The following is a 17,905-nucleotide window of genomic DNA, read 5'->3' as shown; positions in this document are numbered from 1 at the left end:
CCTGGAACGCAAGTCCCTTCTCCCACCACCATACCTCCCCCTGCCCCACACAACCTCAATTTGAGCTCCACCCGCAGAGATGTTATCCCCAGCCCAGGCATCCCCCGCATCCCTATCCTCCCCCCACCCTTCTATGGCTACTAGAGGAGCAGAGGCTAGCCACCGCAGGCATCCCCTGCTCCCGGGCTAATCAAAAGCCTCCCACACCCAATAAAAGCTGCACAACTGCGCAGTTGCGCAGCAGCGGTGCTCCCCAGTCCGTGGGCGGCACTCCCGGGGTGGTGTGCAGATGCGCACCTCCGACACCCCGGGAGGAGGCCGCCCGGCAGAAGGCGCAGCTCTGGTGGCGTCGGTGGTCCGGCGAGGAGGCAGAAGGGGGCGTGTCAGGGAGGGGCCGGTTGCCCGGCTTTATACCCGCCGCTCTCACCTGGCGGGCTCCTCCCTGCTTCCCCCCAGCTGTCTTTAAAGGGCCTACTCGCTTCCTGGCCGCCAAACGCCAAAGCCAGAAGCCAAGCCCAGAGTCTAAAAAGAGTCCCGCTGCGGTGCTCCCCAGTCCGTGGGCGGCACTCCCGGGGCGGTGCGCAGATGCGCACCTCCGACACCCTGGGAGGAGGCCGCCCGGCAGAAGGCGCAGCTCTGGTGGCGTCGGTGGTCCGGCGAGGAGGCAGAAGGGGGCGTTGGAACTCCTGCATCCATGGAAGATCTGGTGGATCATTAAGGGAAGGCTCCTCTCAACCAATTACAACCCCCAGGATTTTATAGGATGGAGTTAAGAGCGGGGTATGTGTGTATACCGCCAAATAGTGTATATAGTCCTGAGGTAGGTGAAGAAATGGTGCAACCCAGTATACGATATCATCCTATGTTTCAGGGAAGAGGTCATACTTCACTGGATGAAGCGCATGAGCTCCATCCACAAGGTCACAGCTTCCATCTTTGGCATCTCAGGTGGGACTAAGAAAGACTTTTAGCTAAAGCGATGCAGAGTTGCTGTCCATCAGTGTAGACCACCTTTGATATGTCCGGACCCTTGAGAACTTGGAGATGAATCAATGGCTTTATGTTAGGGGCAGAGGGTGCATTTTCTTTTGTTAGTGTGAAGAAGCATCCAGGTTGCACAACCAGACTATACTGTCAGTGCCTTGGGGATGGAACTGCAGCAGCTATTGCGCACCAAGGAAGGACATGAGGTATAACAAGGAGCAATATCTGTTGCCCAGATGGCTGGCATAAATATGCTCTTGGAGGCTTACGTTCTACCTGTCTGTAATGAATGTGATTTGTAGTTTTATGTAGTTTTAGAATCCTCTACCAAAGAGCTCCTCTAGGACCTCCCCAAATATCCCTGGATTCCATAGGATGCAACCATGGCAGTTCAAATCTTATAATTGTATAGGGTCAATGAGACCCAGATGTTAGTCACTGTAGACCATGTTCTCCTTTGATGGTTAGCAACACACCAGTTTTGAAGGATCTACAATTGCCCCTCCCTGATGAGACCAGAAATGGAGCTAAGACCAAAGATAAGACTGTCACTGTTCCATTCCTTCTACACCTTCTTTGTTCTCCAGGATTCTTTGTTATCCAACACATTGTGATGACTCAGATCTGCGTTAATTTATACTGCTTCGGAAAGAGGGATTTGGGCACAATGTACGGTGACATTTACTGAAGATTACTCACTAGACAACAATTATGATATTCAATTGGTTCAGATAACACCTTTCTATCCATCTGTCTACCCACAGACATGCACACACATATGAATAAGAACATGATTTTAAGATCTACCCCAATATTCTACATTGTCTACATCATTGTGTTGTTGATGTTGTTGTATGCCTTCAGAGTGTCACTAACTTATGGTGACCCTAAAGTGAACCTATCACTGCATGTTCTGAGCAAGATCTAAGCAAGATCTATCATTGCCTTCCTCTGACTTGGCCAAAGTCATCCTGGGGTTTCCCAAGGCTGAGCAGGGATTTGAACCCTGGTCTCATGGAGACTTCAGACCACTACACCACACTTACTCCAGTTTATTCAGATGGCATTTGTTATTGCTATTGCCTTCTTCTGAGGATGATTTAGGGGGTCTTGCCCAAGGTTACCCAATGGGTTTCAATGGCCAATTGGAGATTCAAACCCTGGTCTCCTGGAGTCCCAGTCCAACACCAAAATTGGTACACCATGATGGTTCTCACTAGATAACATATGCAAAATATATTATTATGATTTTATCACATAGGCCTTACCTCATGTAATACACTCAGTGGCTGGTTGTTGTTGTTTTGCCATAGTATTTGCATTGTTCCTGTTCACAAGCTTTCTCTTGGTTTGGGACCCTTGTCTAAAACACTAAATACACACATTTTGCATAAGTAGTGGGAAATGGTACATGTATATAATAGCATGACCTTGCCCTTCTCTCCACAGTTTTTCCTCTTTCTTTCTTTCTTTCTTTCTTTCTTTCTTTTCCTTCCTCCCCCTCTCTTCCCCTCCTTGACATTAGAGAGTCCAAAGTGACATACATTTTTTATAGCTTCATAAAGTCGTCTCCTGACCGGGTCACTCTTCTCATAACTAGGGAGCAGAACGCTTGAAAAAAGCCATTCATCAACGTGAAAGGAGACGCTGTCTACTGGCTGCAATATGTGCATGGTCTGGCAAGATTCAGCTCAGTGCAAATGCTAAGTTACTTCTTTGCTAATGCCAGATGACCTGCTCCCTTCTATTAGCACTCCGAAGGGGACGGGAAGGACAGCCCAGGCTCTCGGGATGCAGCCCGAGACCAAAGTCTGCTTGCTAAACACACTGAATGGTTCCTCCCAACTAAATTCATATTTATACTAATTAAAGATTCAATTAAATAAAGATAAGAAATGGGAAGAAAATTTGTTCCTGCCTAATGGTCTATGTCCCATTTATTATTTCCTATGCAATTTCCCCAGAAAAAGGAAAAAAGCTTGCACAATTACTATTTCTGGTTGATGTCTTTAGTTTTATGGGCATGCGCTGATTTTTAGTTCAGTGGCACTCATTGGGATGTGCACCAGGCAGAGCTAGCTTGGGCAAAGAGGATGCTTTTTACCAAAGGAAGACCAATGAATACCCATGAAATGCACCATCAGAAATGAAACGCAGGAAATACCAGTGAATGCATTAAAAAAACAACCCTGTCTATAGCCTTATAATTAGGATATTTTTATTGGTCACAGAACAATGAAAAAGACCACCAGCTGTCCAACAACTACTAATTTGTCTATAAAGGGAACTTGTAGCAACTTTGAGACTATGGGGGGATACAGATGGGCAGAAAGGAGCGCAGAGACGCCTCCCCTTTCTGCCCCGTGTCACTGCTGTGGTGACCGCATGGTGCCAGCAATGATCCGCTGCAAAAAGGAGCCGTGAAACACGACTCCTTTCCATGCTGCTGCAAAGGTACCATTTCCATTGTAGAAACTCCCCTGAGCCAGGGATGTCAAAGCAGTGCTAAACTAGATTATTTCTGCAGTGTAGGTTGGATCTGTTGTGCACCACAACATTTAGAGGTGGCACACAAGGCACGTCATTGGCATGTGTGCTGTCTGAATGTGAGAGGGCCCAAAATGGCACCGGGAGAGCATGGAGTATGTGGACACTCCATGCTCCCGAGCTCTAATTTTGGCCCCAGGTCACCATAAAGTTGCTGTCTATATCAGGCCTTACAAAAAAAAAGAAGCTGGTAGCATGTCCTTTCATAGATCCAAGCCACACTGCAGAAATAATCCAGTTTGGCACTGCTTTAACTCCCCTGGCTCAGGGGCAGTTTCTACAATGGAAATGGTAGAGCAAGCTTGTTCTCTGTTGCTCCAGAGGCAAAGCAATGCATTCAAGGGATTCAGCCTCAACATTAAGAAGAATTTCCTGATGGTAAGAGATGTTTGACGGTTGAATACACTGCTGCCCCAGAGTGTGATGGAGTCTCCTTCTTTGGAAGTCTTTAAACAGAGGTTGGGTGGCCATCTGTCTGGAGAGCTTTGATCCTCTGTTCTTGCATGGCAGGGGGTTGGATTGGATGGCCTTCGGGGTCTCTTCCACTCAGGTGATCCATGACTACTTTCACCTGAGGAACAGGTGAATGGATCCCAGGTAGAAAACTGTGCAGGTGCAGGGGTTACAAAAGGGGCTTGCCTCCCCACCCATTTTGATAGCCACTGGCTCTTTATCCATGGGCAAGCGCTTGCGTTTAAATAGCATGTACTTAAAAACGATAGAAAGAGAAGAATTAGAGATATGATCCACTCAAGGTGGCCCTGACTTTTACTATGCAGAACAGCTTGAGAGGGAGAGAGAGGCACTACAAAAAGGAAAAGTAGTTTTGAAAGGGGCCTTTCATCTATTATTTTATAAAGCGTTGCAAAGAATAAAAAAGTAAAAAGGTTGCCAGGTATGCTTGGCCTCGTGCCTTTGGTTGAATACTCTGGAGTTTAAAGATACTGCCATGTAGATTTATATATATATATATTAAAAAAAACAAAGACAGTCCTCTCTAGATCCATAATTTAGCATTCATTGAATTTTTTCCCCTTTTCCTTTCCGGCTTTGATATGTATATTTTGGCACATTCCTTGCTTTCTTCCGCCACCCCCCTTAGAAATGTAGCACATTTAGTAACTGATGTTAAAATGTTAATTTGCACAAGGTAGGCGGCCGGGAGGATTCAGGTCGGAGGCCTTGCCTTTATTAGGGTTTCAATTAGTTGTGCTTGAGATTGGGGATGCCCAGGTTTTCCATCCAGATGGCAGCTCAGGGGAAAAAAGGAGAGCAAGAATGGCAAAGTTTCTTTTCCTTTTCCTCCTGGTAGCTTTTCCATTGCATTGGCAAGGGTACTCTAGGGGCATCCTGGAATATCCTGACCCCATAGTTGCACCAATCTCCCTCTGTTACCTTGGCCCTCCATTCTGATGTTGGATGGCTCTTTGCACCTGTATTATTTCTGCAGCACAGGTGCAACCACTGTGAGTGAGATCATTTCTAATAATATGCAACTGTATTTACTATACACATTAGCCTGAAGGGGTGGTGAGTTGCCACCCTTTTTCACCCCGGATTGAGGCCATGGCAACTTCATGCTACAGCCCTGATTCAGTCTTCGGAGGATGCAAAAAGGAGTGGCAAAATGCAGCTCCTTATTGCACCCTCTAAACAGTGCCATATCTGCCATGGCATGACGTGATGATGCCCTTTTGGCACTGCATCTTGTAGATGCAGTGCCAGAGTGACGTAATCAGCGCACGGTGTGTAAATCGGCATGCGCCAAAATGGTGCCATGGGGCCAGGGTCATGGCGTCGAGCGTGTGGACACTACGCCGTGACTCTGCCCCCTGGCCGGCACAAAGTGCCGGTCTGTATTTGCTCTGACTCTGCATCCATACTGCAGAAATAATCCAGTCTGAAATCACTTTCATGGCCGTGGCTTGATGCTATGGAATTCTGAGAACCATAGTCTGCTATGGAATCAGAGTGGCACCGCAACTACAGTTCCCAGAATTTCATCGCATTGAGCCGTGGCCATTAAAGTGGTGTGAAACCAGATTATTTCTGCAAGGCGGATGAAGCCTGAGTACGCTAAGGGACCTTGTAGCCCCTTTGAATACTGATTTTTCAGACTAACATGTTTATGTCTTTGAATTCTGTATTCAACAGAGGAGTTATCAGCTTGTTTTAAATTTTTAGAGTTACAAAACAAATAGCAACATACCTTCCTTCCTTCCTTCCTTTCTTCTCTCCCTCATTCCTCCCTCCCTTCCTTTTTTTTGAAGGAGGATAATTTGCAAGATACTGTAATATGTGTATGTGTCTTCAAGTCATAGCAACCCCATGTATGTCATAGGGTTTTCTTGGCTAAGGAATACTCAGATCTGGTTTGTCATGGCTTTACTCTGAAATAGTAGGCATATTTAACATTTTTGAGCTTTACTGATCCCAGGGAGAAATTTCAACTGAACTGAACTCTTTGGGGAATTTGGAACTTCTCCCTCAGGCAAAATATCTGAGGGATTCTACATGAGGTTGGCAGTGTTTCAGACAAGCTAGAGATGCTTGGCGATTCTGATCTTTGTGAATTCCTCCACAATGTGACCCAGCTCACACCTCTCAGGCTTATCTAAGCACTGGAACATAGTGATCACAGAGACTTTGTGCAATGTTGCAAAGCAGCTCTTGGCATTTTGGAACATAAAGTGTCATCAAACCGCTATGACTGCAGGTAAAGAGAGTCTCACATCTGTATCAGTTTCATGCCATATCTCCACCTTCCAGAATCTTGGGAGCTGTAGTTTGGTGAGGACCTTAGACTCCTCTGCCATAGAGCTCTAATGCTATATAGAAGTGCACAAGAGTACTCTAAATCCTTCATCAGACTACAGATCCCAGGATTCCACAGGATGGAGTCGTGACAAGTCAAGTCCGATCTAGGCCTGCGTCCACACTGCATGAATAACCCAGTTTGACACTGTTTTAATTGCAATGGTTCAATGCTATGGAATTCTGGGGTTTGTTGTTTTGCAAGATATTCAGCCTTCTCTGTCAGAGAGTCCTGTTGCCACAACAAACTACAAATCCCAAGTTCCCGTAGCATGGAGCCAAGGCAGTTAAAGCATGTAGATGCATTAACATTATCTCTAGCAGTGCCAAGGTTTTAGCCCTTGCAATGAGCTATTGACTCAGCTCCTAAACTGGCACTATTTGAGCATTATTACCCTCGGTTAATATGGATTTCTTTTCCATCCCCATCATGACTGATATCTGATGTCTGTTTTTCCATTCCCCCTTTATTTTCTCCCAAAACGTGATCTGATATTTACTACTAATTTTAGTCATGTATACTTTACCCTATAGAAGAAAAGAATGTTTCCTCCTGAAAAATAAAATTATTGTTATTATTATTATTATTATTATTATTATTAATTCCAGCATGTATTGGACTAAACATCTTCCTAATATCTTCCTATTAAGTACAGCAGCACATAAAATATATATATTTTAGCAAGCTCCGTTCCTCCCCTCCTCTGCTTAAGAATTTATTAACAATTTACATAATTGCTTAAGTAATCTGCATAATTGACAGAAAGTTTAATTTGACCCTAGTTCAAATGCAACACTTATGGTTTTAAATTGAAACGGGTATAATTCATTTATGAGAGTAATTAAGCCATAGTGTCTAACAAATACAATGTATGCTGCTTAAGGCCTCCAAGGCCAGAACATGCCATTAGGATGTTTTATTTAAATATGTCAGATCGGTTCATCTGCATAGTTGCCTGCATTAAAATAGATCAAATGTCTAACTTGACCTTTAATTTGCCCCTCTGAAGGGGGAAGAAAAATAAGGGCATGGGGAAAAGGGGGACAGAATTATATTCTTACCCTGAGTTAACTAAGATGCAAACGCTCAGACGAACACAGATGGCTTTATTGCAAAAGAGAGGGGTGTCTAAATCAGTGGTCCTCAAACTTTTTGCTCTTGTGACCCCCTTTATATCTACATACGGATGTCACGACCCTCCGTCTTCCACAACACAGTATATGCATTACAATATTTTGCTTGTTTATTGTGCATATTGTCATTTACGCATCCATGTATATTCATATTTTAACATTTTAAATGGGAAAACCCCCCATCTCTTCCTCCTCTAATCTCTCTCCTTGCCTTTCTCTTCCTCTCCAGGACATAAAAAGGTGGCTTCTAGAGAAGGAACAGGAGGGATCAGGTTTTCTGAGTTTTGCACCCGCTTGAATGACTCTTGTACCCCCGAAGGATCCCGACCCACAGTTTGAGAACCATTGGTCCAAATGGTAGTGCTCATATGGCTACAGATATAGATTGGCATCATTTTGGGGGCACTGGCGGGTTGGTGTTCTCTTTCTTTCTACAGAGAACCCAAAGTTACCTCTGACTGAACAGTGTCTGGAACTCCCTGGCATGGCCATTGCCTGCTTCTTGGGGAATGGGAAGGATTGCAGAAACATCTGGCTTCAACATTATTGTTGATGTTAACCATCCTTGAGTCGATCTTGACTCATGGCGACCCAGTGGGTGAGACACCTCCAAGATTCCCTGTCCTCTACTATTCTTCTATGTTCTTGCAGGATTCATGCCCATGACCTCCTTAATTGTCCACCCACCTCTTGAATGAATTTTGCCAGGAGAACCCTACGAGAAACCCATGGGGTTGCCATAAGTCAACAGGCAACCTGAAGGCACATACACACATACAAAGTGAGAGAATTAAGGCATTATACAACACCCCGCACAATTGTTACACATCCGCAAGGATAGCAAATGTGTAAACAACTTATTGAGAAAGCAAAAGAGTACTTGAAGAGGTCAGACTGTTCATACGCCTGAGATGGAATTTGGAAACCCTTTGGAGTCTTTCAGAATGTGCCCTGGCCTAAGTATAAATGGATTAAGAATATCAAGCTAAGTATCATATAAGCAAGCCACTACATTGTGGTTTTAAGAAAAGGTCACATTTAAATGTCAGAGCGGGGTCATGTTTCTGCTACTGTTATGTTAGTGAGTGGAATTATCAAATCTTGGGGGGATAAAAAAAGAACAAGGCTTTTACTAGCATTCAATTACACCTGGGTGGAGATCTTTCACTCCAGTTAACTGTGGCTAAAATGCCTGTATTTGACATTTAAAATGCATACAGATGAAGAGATAGATGCAAGATGGAGTAAAGAGGGGGGAGGTGATTCCTTTGATCACACAATTCCATGCTAGAAGGCCTTTGCGTGCACTAATTTCACTTGGGTTGCACCTGCACTGCAGAAATAATCCGGTTTGACACCACTTTTCCTGCCATGGCTCCATGCTATGGCATTTTGAGGATTCTACAAGAAACTACAATCCCCAGAATTCTATATCATGGAGCCATGGAAGGTAAAGTGGTGTCAAACCGGATTATTTCTGCAATGAAGATGCAGCCTGTGAGTTGCTTTGACATCAGAAGTTGCCAACACTATGGAGGAAGGAAGGAAGCAAACAAGATGTCACTGTAAAAGAGAAACAGTAGCTGGTTCAAACAAGGCTGGTAACACCTTCCAAATATTTGAGCCTCCAGATATTTGGACCTCCAAAGGCCTCTCAGGTCAAGAATGCAATTCCGAAGTAATGGTAACAGAAACATAATGCTTGCCTTGTTACTCATCGTGCTATTCATAGTAGCAAAAAAGTAAGGGTCTACAGCATTGTAACAGCAGCTGTCAAATACCTCACCCTAATCCAACCATAGCTGCCTCAATGTAATTTTTGTGATGTAATGCACTATATCACCCAACCCTGACAATATTTCTGTCCTGTTAGCATGCTGCCCTTGGGAGGTACATGGCTAAGGATGAACATTTTGTTAAAAAATCCCCCTTAGGTACTTAGGAGAAAGGCCTGCTACTGATTTCTTACTACACTTCTGATACACTTGTGCTGCCGTAGTGCGGAGATGTGTTTCTTTCCAAATCATTAAAGCCTGGCATTTCACATCTGGGCTCCTGGGAGAATGTCCTTGCCTCCTCATGACTCCTTTCTCTGTTTCGAAAACAGAGATACTTAAGGCTGGAGGTGTGCCCTTCCACTTCTAAGCAATGTTCAGACTCTCACAGGCATCGAGGACATGACTATTGACATGGGTTTCATGGGTGTGAATGCTGCAAAACACAGGGGATAGGAGTCGAAAGAGGAAGACACCATGACTTCCGGGGGGCTGAAGAAGCAAAGGATGTATCTTCAGTAGCAAATGGAGAGCATTTTCCAGACACTTTCCCCTCTATAGTGACATGATCTCAGTAGTGACAAACTTTTCAGTGGCATCTGGTAGCTGTTGTGTCAGTACAGGTGATGAAGCCACTCTCCGGCTTTGCTTTAATATCACAGCAGCTATCCAAAGTGCTGAAACTCTTTTAGGGATAGGGCTCAGCCACTTGGGTAACTTCTTTAAAGTTCACACTAAAATACAGAACTGTTTAACCACTATGACAAAAATGGGAGCTACCTTGAGAGTTCTACCCCACAAATGCACATGTAGTCCAAGCCTTTGCATCACAGCAATGCATGGAAACGCCTATTATTTTCTGCACTAGGATGAGGGACCCATGTCCCTCTAGATGTTGTTGAACAGCAGCTTCCATCAGCCCCAGCCAGCAAGACCGATGGGAGGAGTCATCTGGAGCTTTGGGATTGGGTGTCGTCAGTGTGCTGATGTTGTTGTTGTGTGCATTCAAGTCTTTTCCAACTCATGGCAACCCTATGGTCAACCTATCATGGGGTGTTCTTGGCAAGATTTGTTCAGAGGGGGTTTGCCATTGCCTTTCCTTGAGGCTGAGAGTGTGTGTCTTGCCCAAGGTCACCCAGTGCCCTCTATTTTGAGCATGACTAAGAAACATGCATTTGTATTTGTATCAATGTTTTCAGCTTTTATTTTGCAATGTCCCACATTTTTCTTGAATGGCCCACATTTTACAATGCCTTCTTCTCCTTTCTGATTTAGATATCTGGCAGAATAGGGTGGCACTATTCTTTCCCTAGACACTACACTCCTATTGATGCAGCCTAGGGTCATACTGGCTTTTTTAGCTGCTGCATCAAACTGTGGTCTCCTAAGACTCTTAAGTTCCCTTTTGCATGTATTGTTGTCAAACTAGGTGTTACCCAGCCTATATCTGTGCAGGAGGTTTGCCATTTGCTTTCCTCTTAGGCTGAAAGAGCATGACCTAACCAAGGCCACCCTGTAGGCTTCCACGGCTAAGCAGGGATTTGAACCTGGGTCTCACCAAATCCTAGTCCAACACTTAAACCACGACTCTGCACTGGCTATCTATCAAACCCATTTATGACAGACAGCCAGAGACAAGCTTTCAGTATTTGGGTGTATTTCCTCCTCTCAGTTAGACATTCCAACTCACCGATGTATCAGAGGGCACTGAGACAGAAAGTAATTCCCTGGAACCAGCAGCCTTCTGATGAAGCAGCTAATGGACTTTGTCAGACAACCTCTGCTTCCCATCTTGCCTACAAAAGAGCCACCTGTGTTGCATCTTGAATCACAGTTGCCATTACCCTGCCAGGCTTTTCCACACAAGAAGAACAAGGGGAAAAAAAGCAATAAAAAAATTTCCTGTCCAACACCACTGACACTATTCCTCTTTCTCCCCCTCCACCTCTTTGCTTTCTCTCTCTTAAAAGGTGCAGTGTTGTTATACTTGGCTGAGTATAACAGACTCAACTCCTTTGAAAGTAATGGAATTACATCGCCATCACAGTTCACTGGTCTGCCTCATTTTGGAAGGGGGGAAAATCATCTTTCTGAATGTCTTGGCTTCAGCAAATGCTCATCAGCGGCAAGGAACTCGCAAGAGCTCAGGAAGGGAACCTGGGCGCACAAAGGCTCTCAGGATAGCATTGCATCAATTCAAAGAATGAGGCATCGATGGCATCAGGAGAATTGGGATTGTGCATCTGGAGGGTTACTCTGTCAATAGCCTCCGAAGGGAAAGGGAAAGAACAAGGTCCACAACAGCCAAGCACCATTGTTCCTTTAATACTTTTCTGTATATAGGCTAGCCTGCTTCATTGATTTTCCATGGAAAGGTATGATTTAAAGTAAATTAATGTATCATTGTAACCTCAGGCTTCAACTTCACTCTCACCCATTTGAACAACTTGACTTTTACTTCTTGACTTCTTGGAGGGGTCAAAGGACAAGTGAATGATGCATCTGTCCAGAATTCCTATTGTTTACCTTGGTTTGCAGTCAACAGCTTTCCGCTACCTACATCTGTTCTCCAACCTCATATGTCCAGGTAGGAATCAATGGATTCAGGATGACGGCTGTTGAGCAATGGTGAAGTGTAAGCAGAAGCGCCCAGGTCTCTCCTACTTCCAGTTAGTGCTGGGTACAAACTTGTAAAACACTGGGAAGTTGTTGCCACTTGGTCTAGACCAGTGGTTCCCAAATTTTGGTTCTCCAGTTTTTGTGGACTTCAGCTCCCAGAATTCCTGACTGTTGGCCAAGATGGCTGGGAGGTGAAGCCCAAAACACCTGGAGGACCTAAGTTTGGGAATCACCGTATCTAGGCATTATGAGATATGGATGAGCAGGACCTCTGGAGCTATTGACCATGGACCACCAATCTAACCACATAAAGCAATAAATAGATCCAACACCCATTATCTTCAACAGGTCTGTCTTTGACCCCCATAAATACAGCAGCTGCATGCATACCCAACAAAAGGGTAAACGTGAGCTAGACTGAGCTCTGGAAACTTGCACTTATGTATATGGCTGAAATGTATTTCCAGCAGGGCAAAATTCCGTTCAGATGCCCTTTCCAGTTTGTCTGCATGATTAACCGTATTGTCCCTGTTTCTGGGTGTCTAAGCTGATTACGCCGGACCCGCATCCCATTTCCTAAGTAGGCTGGCTGATCGATTGATCAAGGGCAGATGGGATGTGACAGCAGAATATTATGGCAGACTTCTCCTTGTGATGAATGGGCCCACCTTGACACAAACTCCAAAGCTTTGCCTCTCAGTAATAAATCTCAGTATGGAGTCATCCGTCTCTGACCTGACGCTGGAAATCAACAACTTGGGATACTGGAAATTTCATTGTCTTTATGAACATTTAAGTTGGCTCGGTGGCATAAATGCACACCTTCAGCTTTCAATCTCTTTAATAGTGGCAGGCTCCATATTATTACTTTCTGTCTCTCCTTTTTCTTTTCTTTTTTTTTGGGTAAAAGGTATCCTCCCCAAAAATTGCAAGTGATTTTAAAACAAGAACAACAAAACCCAGCCAGCCGGTAAGATCTCTGCTAATATAAGGTTACATCATTTTAATGAGCGAGTCACTGGGGAAGTGCTGAGATACAGAAAATAGCATTTAAGATTGATTTAGCAAGCTTATGATGTAGCCAGTGTCATAACACCAGATGCCAACAATAAGCAATCCTTGATATTATCATCTCAGGACCGGGTGTCCAGGGTTTCATTGCATAGGAACAAAATTGAGTACCAGAGGTAGCATTCTTCATCTAGAGACTCTTTTGTCCTTATGAATACAGAGGGGAAAAATTTGGAACTGCACCTAGTATAAAGCAACAGCTCAAAAGCTAGAGATTCACCAAGAAAGTGATAAAAGAGGAAACTCAACCTCATCCCTAAAATTAATTTTTGCAAATATTTTAACCTGATGCACTGATAAACTATATTTTGGATCCTCACCAAACTTGGGAAAAGAAAGGAAGCCATTAGTAGAGCCTGGGAATTGTTATTGTAATGCCAATGTCATGCAGCATGCTAGCAAGAATGTTATGACTTGTATGTGTGCATGTGTGTCCCCGCATACCGTTAAAGACTGAGAAACATGTGCATACGAGACATACATATCTACACATTTATTCTTTCCCAGCTCTCGGTAGATGGGGCACTCATTATAGCGCACTGAATTCATCAACGGATGCCACAGAATGACCTACTATAGGCGTTTCCAGGAAATGGGGTAGCTAATAGACCATTTTGGAGTAGTGTTAAGATCACAGCCATCCTCTGTTTAAGGAGGTTAATAGAAAACTAATTGGGGATTGGGTGAGCAGTTCACAAGACAAATGTACCCCACCTGAATTTTGAAAAGCTGGCACAGTCTTCAGCTCTCTAACCCTCTTCATCCATGCTTCATCTTTTTTTATAACTACGAAGGAGAAAGAAAATGATAATAATCAGTGCATTATAATAATGTTCAGCATATCTTGGTCATCGGCCAAGATCCTGCATTGGCTGATGCAGCTGCAACAATGGAGGTCCATCATCAGAGGTACGTCTGTGGATCTACCTCAAATTCTTAAGCCAGGCAGAGCCCCAATTGAAGGGTTTCTGACGTACTGGAGATTGGGCAGAGTGAAATGACAACTGTAACACTCTTTTGGTTGTGGGGCACACTGAGATATGAAGCTGGAGAGACCCATCTGAGTTCTGCCACAACTGGTTCCTTCAATGTACCTAACAACTGGAAGAGCACTGGAGTCATCATTCTACAGTGTCCCTATTTGCAGTTGTTTTCAAATATTGGGTGCCATTCCCTATTGCAGTTATGCATTGGTAACCATGTTATGACCCCATAACTGCTCCATATTCAGTAACACAACATGCTTATGATAGTGTCACTACTGCCATGATAGTAAATGCCCTTCCAAACCCACCTTAATGTCCAGCAGCTGCACTGAGTGGAGGAAGTTTGTTCAGCTATCAACTTGGGTCTGAAGAGGAGGATGTTTCCAGCTCCCTTTCCTGATAGCAAGCAACTCTATGACAACCAGAAGGAACACCTCCATCCCAATTGCTCATCACATCCCTGCACACTTTTGCAAGAGGGGGCTAGAAAATGGAGGGAGGGGGGATAACAAAGGTTATTTCATCATACACAAACATGGAACTGTTGATTCCCTCTCCCACCATTATCAAACTTTTAAGCATCTAACAGAGTCCAAGATTTTTAAAAAAAACAGCTGTAACTGGGGGGTCATTGATGGTGGAGTGGATTGTTTGCCAAACTATTACAATAGCTGTCAACAGAAATCAGAAGAATAATCTCATAGCCCTGGACGGTTGCCTTTCCAGCGTTATTGATAGAGACGATGCAGAGTAATAGAGAAATATATAAACCATCCTGCTATTCACAAAAGGGAATTCGGCCAAGTCCTTGAGACACAGTGTGAGGGACAAGCCCTTGAACGGAGTGAGATATAGTCCACTTGTTCAAAGTTATGAGCGAGGGAGAGGTAGCCTCCAGTGTCAGCAGCTGTGGGACTTCTTTCTCTCTCTCTCATTCTCTTTTGCAATGTCCTTTCTCTTTCTTTCACCGCTCAATCTTTTTTTTTTAAAGGTTTCATTCGGAAGTGTTAATGACATTGAGCTGCATACAGCTGTGTGTCACAACTGGCCTTGCTGAAGGCCTATTTATATAGGCAAGAAAAAGTCCCAAACTTGTTTCTGCAGACTGGTTTCTACCAAGTGTGGCTGATGCTCCAGAAGCCGGCAGTTCAGTGGGGTCAATGGGAGCTGTAGAGGAAATCACTGTCTCTAAACAGATGTTCTCCTCCACGTAGTGGATCTCTTGTGTTTGGGTGCTGGATTTTGTTGTTGCTAACTACCTCCAACTGCCTTAGACTTATGGAGCCTCCATGAATGAGAGACCTCCAAATCACCATGTCCTCAACTTTTGCAAATTCAGGGCCACGGTTTCTTCATCTGAGTCCATATACCTGGAATGGGATCTTCCTCTTTTCCTACTGCCTTCTACCTTTCTAAGCATGATTTTTCCCCCCTAATGAATCGTGTCTTTTCTTGACATGTTCAAAGTACAACAGTCTCAGTTTAGTCATACTGGCTTCTAGTGAGAGTTCAGACTTCATTTTGCTCTAGGAAACATCTATTGGTCTATTGAGTGGTCCACAGCATCTGTAGACCTCTTCTCCAGCAACACATCTCAAATGAGTTGATTTTCTTTCTGTCAGCTTTCTCTACTGTCCAACTTTCCCAACCATACATAGAAATTAGAAATACAATGGCATGGTATATCTTTGCACTTCAGGGTCTTCATAGCTGCCCTTCCAAGTCCTAGTCTTCTTCTAATTTCTTGACTGCATTCAAGGTTCTGACTCTATTTCTATCATCTTTTATGTTTGCATTTGGCCTGTTCGTAACTGCTTGAAGAGTTTCATCTATCATTAGGTGGTATCCATGTATGCAGTCACTTCTTTGGTAGCTTGAAGAATATGTTTGTGATAAATTCCATCAGTTCCATCTCTCCTCCACTTCATTTCTTGAACAGGTCAGGACAGATATTACTTAGCTATGCATTCATAACTAAGTAGCCAGTGCAAGATATTGGAGCTAAACTTTATAAAAACCTTGAAAATGGCAAGAAATTGTACTTTTTAAATACAGGGACCTGAATTTTTGAACTGTCCTTTGGGGAGTCTCTATAAAGACCGTCACCATGGTGAAGTCCTGCACTTTGAAATGTATTGCTATGTAACGGGACAGAGATTAAACCATATTTGGCATGTTATAGATGCTCAATCTATAATAATAATAATAATAATAATAATAATAATAATGGATGTTCTCTTAACTGACTTCTAATGGAGTGGAAAGTAGAACAGGTTTAATTGCTAGAACATTACAGGAAAGGCATGAGGCATGAGTGTAATCCAGCACTTCTGAACATTGGCATCCCAAAGTCAGATGTTTGGAGTAATATTCCTCTTCAGAGAAACACATACAGCCACCCACTCAAGATCGGAGCCGGTATCAAGCGCGCGAGGGTTTTTAATTGAAAACCATAAATTTGGCCTACTAAATCTACTAACGATTCCTTTTAATTAGGAACCCAGCTGCTTGCTGAGATTTTGCAGCCTGGGCGTTAGAACTTGAAGCATACTTAAATGAGTCTCCCGTGAGCGGCTCCGAAGCGTTTCCAAAAATCAGCATTTTTCTCCAACTTGTTGGGGACAACCAGAACTTCAAAACTTTTCATGGGGACTTGATGGATGGTCTTCTCACTCATATTCAGATGAGTGATCCTTCCTCACAAAGCTCGGACAAGTAATGCCCTTCAGGCGTCGGACCTGGTGTAAAAACTGGCCGGCTTTGGAGGAGAATTTAGGTGCTTTGTAACTTTAGATGTCTTTGATGGCTCTTTAATCTGTGCTCCTGATACATTGCATGGGGAACTCAATGAAATATAGACTCAAAGCTCAGCATTTACCCTCCACTCCCCCTAGTGGCATCTTGGGAAAACAGCTACCTTTCTCCCATTATAACAGGTAGGAATGACAGGTCTTTAGAAATAAAGACGGAGAAATTTGAAATGAACCTCGGACAGTATACACAAATTTATAAGAAACACTGGGCATACGATATTAAAGCACACTCAGCCGGTCCACATTTTCCTCCCCTTTTCCGCGCTCATAGTAACTGTTCAGATATTTGGTCCAAAGGCCTGTCTGATGTGGAGCATCTTCTATACGACTGTTGTCCATAAGGCAAAACATCTTTATACAGTTTTAGCCAGTCCGTCCTGACAAACGAGGAACTAAATGAAATATTGGTCGAGGCGGGCTATAAATAAAATTATTATTATTATTATTATTATTATTATTATTATTATTGCCCCACCAATGCCTGCAAATAAGTTCTTTTGAGAAATATGTGTTTATAATTTCATTTAAAACATAAGCAAAATTTATAAAAGCATTTTTATGTGAACTGGTCTAACTGGCCTTTTCAGAATTATTATGCACAGAGCATAATATCTTTTTAGGTAACTATGGCATGGTGCATACCGCCCCGAAAGGGAAGGCTGGAGGCGTCTGTTTTAACTCCAGAGGGACGCCGCAGCAGGCAAAACCGTATGATGTCCCTCCACAGTAAAAAGAACCCAGAGAAACGCATACGAATGTGCCATTGGTGCCCCGGTGACGTAAGTGACGCACAGTGACTTCTGTATGCTGCACTTTGCTTACGTCACCATGGTGGTGCCCATGTGGATGGGACACTGCCATGATGCAGCCACCATTACATGCTAGGGTTCGGGAGCGCATGGCTACTGCGCCGTCCCAAACCCTAGCATTGGCCTCAGCACGCAGCTTTATGCCCATCTGTCCTGGGCCTATATTCATCTATATTGTACTCCAACTCCAGCCTTGGAGAAAGGCAGGTAAGAAATACCATCATCATTATCATCACCTGTGAGCGGGGCACTAAAGAATGACAGTCCTTCCATCAGTGAGTCAAAGTGCAGCAAGGAGTCCTGCTTGTTGCACCATTGCTCATTGGCGGAAGCAGGGCAGATATGCCATCCTT

The 17,905-nt window shown here is 43.8% G+C and overlaps 1 long non-coding RNA gene across 1 annotated transcript; it reads right to left on the bottom strand.

Annotated features, from left to right (window-relative positions):
• Positions 1 to 11,653: 11,653 nt before the first annotated feature.
• On the bottom strand, positions 11,654 to 14,496 carry LOC121933269. The gene is made up of 3 exons (XR_006104500.1): positions 14,239 to 14,496; positions 13,659 to 13,730; positions 11,654 to 11,869 (listed from the first exon to the last, which is right to left on the bottom strand). It is a non-coding gene; the product is annotated as an uncharacterized LOC121933269 (long non-coding RNA).
• Between the last annotated feature and the right edge of the window lie 3,409 nt (positions 14,497 to 17,905).

The sequence above is a fragment of the Sceloporus undulatus genome, chromosome 6, assembly GCF_019175285.1.
Source record: "Sceloporus undulatus isolate JIND9_A2432 ecotype Alabama chromosome 6, SceUnd_v1.1, whole genome shotgun sequence".
NCBI lineage: Eukaryota > Metazoa > Chordata > Lepidosauria > Squamata > Phrynosomatidae > Sceloporus > Sceloporus undulatus.
Note: the sequence above shows the minus strand (reverse complement) of the source record. Positions and strands in the feature narration are given on the sequence as shown.